Genomic DNA, 6,321 nt, shown 5'->3' on the forward strand with positions numbered 1-6,321 from the left:
AAGTCCAAGTGTAAATAATTAATTATCTTCTTAATAACTAGGGTTTAAAATAACAAGGTTTATTAATTGCCTTCTTAATAATTAGGGTTTAAAGTCCATGTATAAATAATTAATTATTTTCTTAATAACAATAGTTTAAAATAAATAGGGGTGACCGATCAAATATTCTTACATTCTCTCTTCTTGACTAAATCTTCCCTAGTTCATCCCAAAATCATTGTCGCTACTTTCACCATCGATTGTATCACTGTCAATTGCTGAATTCAAAATTGATTATATATTCGGAAAGCCCGCGACCTAAGCTTTCTATTGGTAATATCGCGACTTGGGATAAGTCGTCAGGTCCTATTTTGTGTCAGAGTTGCGCGTGAACTTGTTCGTCGTCACCACCATGCAACCTAGGATGGTAATTTTAAGAAAGCTTTGAGCCAACTCTAAATTTAGAATTCAAAGGTTGTTTGAAGGTAGGCAATTTTTTGGATTGATTTGTGCAATTTTGGTTCAATTTTGATATCAATAATTGATATTTATTGTATCTTTGAATGTAGTTACAAACATTGCATCGATTTGAGGTATTGAATAAATTTCTAGATTTGTTTGTATAGGATTTATGCACACGTGAGAGAGGAGGGGTGAATCATATGTCTTTTAAAAAATCAATATTTTTCATTTTAAAATCAAAGTGCACAGCAGAATAAAATAGAAACAAAAATGAAATGAACACAAATAAGACAAACATAAGGAGTTACTTGGTTCAGAACCTTCGACGACTCTTACTCCAAGACTCATGATCCCTTGGACGATTTCGACGGGCAATCCATTATAAACCTCTTCTAGAACCATCGAAAGAGAGAATCGAATACAATAGTAAACTAAGGACAAATGTAACAACCTACACTTTCCTTTATATAGTAATTAAAAACTCAATTGACAATTTTGTTACCCAACATGTGAAGAATATTGATTGAGCTCGGTGTCGGACGGCTTCTCAGTAGTAGTACGGTGTAGCAGTGTCATAGCATAGCGGGAGTATGAAGTTAGAGCGGCCGAAAAGTAAAAAGATCGTGTATAGAAGTTGTGTTAAATACTTGGCCAAACAATCCTTTTATTGAGCATTAAGGGCGCCTTTAAGCTCAATGAGAGCACCTCCAATAGCAAAAATAATCTCAAAAACTTCAGTATTGATAAACTTTATAGACTGCACTCTTTATCAGCTCTAGGCTGCCTTCCAGGTGTTCTAAGGCACCTCTGTGACATGCTCCAAGGTGCCTCCGATTATATGGGAGGCACTTCCGCGCTTTTACGCAAGCGGTCTTTAGTCAACACTCAAGGACGTCTTTAACCAATGTGCGAGGGCACCTTCAATCTGTCCAGGGCACCTCCAACATTGTTTATCCGAGGCTTAAAACATATTTTTACCCCTTCAAAAATTGTTAGTCCAAATAATAAACTATACCCTACAAAATAGAATTAGCACAATAATAAAATAAATTTATTAATTAGATCATGTCTGTCCGAGACCAGGATCTAGTTATAGTCTCAATTTAGACATCTAAAATGGACTTAAACTAGACCAGCGCCTAAAGTTCCTAATTGAGACTCGTCTTCACTGGAACACTCTCCTCCAATGCTTACCTTCATGGTCCTTCAGATCTATTTAGACTTCCTCTAGTTCTGCTTAGTGTCTGATTAATCTAATCCACTAAGACTTACCTACAACATTGAGTTAACAGAATATATATAAAACAGTAAGATAAAATAATGTTAACATCTTTCAAGATTCACTGGTCTAGTCGACTGTGCATGGTCGACCGGAAACTAGTCAATCACACATGCTTGGAGTTTACTCCTCCAAGACTTCTCATTGCCTAGGGTTACTCCTCCTAGGGTAGCCTAGATTCACTCGCTAGAACTTCCATTGCTTGACTTCACACACTCGGACTTTCCCCACCTAGTTTTACTCACTAGGACTTCCAGTACCTAGCTTCACTCACTAGGACTTTCACTGCCTAGCTTCACTCACTAGGGTCTGACATTACTCACCAGGACTTCCACTACCTAGCTTCACTCACTAGGATCTGATTCACTCACCAGAACTTTCACTACCTAACTTTACTGACTAGGGTTTGGCTTCATCACCAGAACGTATATCACCTAGTTTCACTCACTAAGGCATGTCTTCATTTACTAGAACTTCCACCATCTAGTTTCACTCACTAGGGCCTGCTTTCACTCACCAGAATTTTTCCTTGCCTAACCTCTAGTTAGAACTAGTCATTTAGTAGACTTCTCACCTACCTAACCTTCGGTTGGGACTTACCCTTGCTAGTCATCTAGTCTTGACTAGACTTCTCTCTTTCAAACATTAAGTTCTATTTGGATTAATCCTTAGTCAACCTGACTATACTTGGATATATTGTCAAACATTGAAAAGTTCAATTACACCAAAAGTTTGGACATTTTGCAAAAATTTCAGCTTGTTTAATTGGAGATGAGTCACTTAATATGAGTCCCTCCCAAACTTAAAATCCTGGATCTGCCCCTGTGTCCGGTTCTTCCGACCCACTAGGATTTTGAGTTTAATTATCGGTGTTTCCTGCACCAATAATCTCTCATTTTTATGTTTAGCAACATAGTTTAAAGTTGGAGAAAAATATTGATGCACTAGTCTATATCTGAAACTAGGGGTTGGATCTAACATCTCATGCCTATCTACATAGCTATATACACAAACAGTTAGACTTACGTGTTTATGAGATGCAAAGGCCACCTAAATCTATAGGTTCATGAATTGTAAGTTAGAGCCTAGGCTAGTTCCATTTTGAACATTAGTAAATAAAATTTCACATATATTAGTATTTAGAAAAAAAAAAACCTATTCTAGTAAACACATTTCTAATTGACTTTCTTAGAGTGTTGAATTCAGCCTCAAGTAGGGGTTTACTGAATATGTCAGTAAGTTTGATTTAGACTCAACATATTCGAGTATAATATTTCATTTGACTACATGATCCCTAACAAAATGATGTTTAACTTATATGCATTTTGTTATTGAATGATGCGCATGATTTTTGATTAAGTTTATTGAACTTATATTATCAATAAATGTTTTAACATTTTTATAGTTTAATTCAAAATTTTGTTTATATGTGCATCATCCATAAAAGTTGTGTTACACATTCTCCCTTTGCTATGTATTTGATGGACAAAAACCACAAGTACACAACTGTCATCAAATAATAAACTATTAATTCTAAGGAGATTGTAAATTGAGTACCAGTCAGAATCATGAAGCAGACTATCTAGAACAATTAAAATCGTGAGAATCATGAATGAAAGAAAAGGAACGAGAAAGCACGAGAAGTCTTAGAAGAAAATCGATTTTGGGGAGCAATTCTAGGATTTTAGTTTTGCCATGATGACTATTGACACCCTAAATAGTATTTACTCTCTTACCTCAATATTGAGCGGCATGCTTCTCCAAACGCGATGTCTACTTTCAAGGTAGTCTTACTAAAATGACCGCCTTCTCAGAGATGTCCCTATCATGATGCCCCATGGTTCTCTAATTGTTATCTCCTATTTCATGATGTCGAATCGGGGTAAACCCATAATCTTTGTAATAGCTAATGATACCCTCGTGAGGTAAGCTCTTGGAGGGAGTGGAGTGAGGTTGTATCCCGATAGTGACAAATCTTAGGTACTGATCCAACTAAAGAAAACAACGGAGATTTCTAAGTTGAGATCAAGACAATTCCAACTGTCATACTCATGCATCATTGCTATCTATTATACTAACTCTATTTTACAAGAGTTCTATTATTGTATATTACCTGTGCTAACTTTATTTTACAAATAAACAAAGTTCTAAATTGACCAAAGGTTTGGTTGACCGACAGTTAGGATCAATCAACCAATCCAGCCAACCCGACACATATCAGATTAAAGTCTAGCAAATATGGTACACATTATTTTTCGGTCAACTGATTAGTGAGATCAGTTGATCGATCAGGCCAGTGTGACAAAGATCAGATCGAAGCTCAACAAATATGGTAGACACCTTATTTCGTCGACTGATAAGTTTGATTAGTCGACTGATCAAAATAAGGAAATAGAAGGTGATCAAATCAAATCAAGCAAAGAAGGAAAGTCTTTAGGTTCCGTCGATGGATAATCTTTATCGATCGATCGAATAGCACAAATCATGGGATCAGATGAATCATATCAGAGCAAATGAGGAAATACACGGGGTCCAATCAACGGATAGGATGATCCGTCGACCGATAGGTTCAGTCGATGGAATGATTTTTCAGCCGAATGAACGATGCTTATAAAAGAAACCCTCGGGGTTTGAGCTGAAGTAACAATTCTCTCTTTGCTTCATTTAGTCTTTGTTGATACTGTTTGTACAAGATCTTCTATAATGACGACGTTGTGAGGAACACCAACAATCTACGCTTCACCGCTTCATCTACATTCTAACATTGTTGGTATACTTTATTATTTCTTACATTTATTTGAGGTGTTAGTAGGTTGTTACTATTTATCCTCATATTTGTACAATTATGCTTCCTCGAAAGAACTATATTAGATTGGCCATCGAATCGATCAAAGATCACGAACCGTAGAGTATCAGGATTGCTAACCAAGTAAAACCAAACAGTGTCCTTTATTTTATTTCCACTGCTGTTATTTTAATTTGGTTTTATGAAATGAGGCGAAAAAGACAAAATTTTAAAACAAATGAGATTCACCCTCCTCTCTCGTTTTCTATGATCCTACAGGATCAACACATCATATACTAAAAGAAAGATATATAATTTTGTCTTTTTCGCCTCATTTCATAAAACCAAATTAAAATAACAGCAGTGGAAATAAAATAAAGGACACTGTTTGGTTTTACTTGGTTAGCAATCCTGATACTCTACGGTTCGTGATCTTTGATCGATTCGATGGCCAATCTAATATAGTTCTTTCGAGGAAGCATAATTGTACAAATATGAGGATAAATAGTAACAACCTACTAACACCTCAAATAAATGTAAGAAATAATAAAGTATACCAACAATGTTAGAATGTAGATGAAGCGGTGAAGCGTAGATTGTTGGTGTTCCTCACAACGTCGTCATTATAGAAGATCTTGTACAAACAGTATCAACAAAGACTAAATGAAGCAAAGAGAGAATTGTTACTTCAGCTCAAACCCCGAGGGTTTCTTTTATAAGCATCGTTCATTCGGCTGAAAAATCATTCCATCGACTGAACCTATCGGTCGACGGATCATCCTATCCGTTGATTGGACCCCGTGTATTTCCTCATTTGCTCTGATATGATTCATCTGATCCCATGATTTGTGCTATTCGATCGATCGATAAAGATTATCCATCGACGGAACCTAAAGACTTTCCTTCTTTGCTTGATTTGATTTGATCACCTTCTATTTCCTTATTTTGATCAGTCGACTAATCAAACTTATCAGTCGACGAAATAAGGTGTCTACCATATTTGTTGAGCTTCGATCTGATCTTTGTCACACTGGCCTGATCGATCAACTGATCTCACTAATTTGGGGTGACTGACCTGATCCTAAAGAAGTTTCTCACCGGTCACCTGAGTAATTGGAGAAATGCACATAGAGGCTCATCTTGACAGCTAACATTCTCAGGATCACTACCCATCAAGGGGAAAATTTTTCAATAATAAGCCGCAACTAAGTCTCAAATATTAAATCCTTGATTTATCACTGGAGAACCTAACCATGATATTCTACCCTCAGGGGCTATTCTAATTTAAGCTGAGAGTTAATTGATTCAATTTCCTAAGTTTTAATTTAAACCTAAGTTTTAAACCCTAAGTTCTGCCTGTTGTTACCCGCCTCCTCCTCTCATGCACAACACACACGATGTGTCTACATTGCGTCGCTTCTACACACACATTGACCATCATGACATCATACGTCCTTCCCTGAAGATGCCTTCAATCATCACCTAACTTGTCCACAACGAAGCACTCTTCTGTCGCTGTTGGCGGGTTAAATGGTTATGCCATAATTGGTTTTTATGTGATTAATTAGTTATAATTAGATAATTTAGTTAAGGATTAATTGAAGTATTAATCGATTGAATTAATTTGAAATTTAACTCAATATAATGATTAATCAATTCATTTAGAGATAATTGAATTATTAATCATATGAGGTAGCAATAAAGAATTAACTAACTCGTTAATTAGTAGTTAATGGAATTACTAATTGTATTTGATTGACATTGCTAGGTATTAGCAAGATTATACATAGTTATATTTGAAGGTCATACACTATAC

This window comes from Zingiber officinale, chromosome 1B (assembly GCF_018446385.1).
Source record: "Zingiber officinale cultivar Zhangliang chromosome 1B, Zo_v1.1, whole genome shotgun sequence".
In the NCBI taxonomy this organism is placed as follows: domain Eukaryota; kingdom Viridiplantae; phylum Streptophyta; class Magnoliopsida; order Zingiberales; family Zingiberaceae; genus Zingiber; species Zingiber officinale.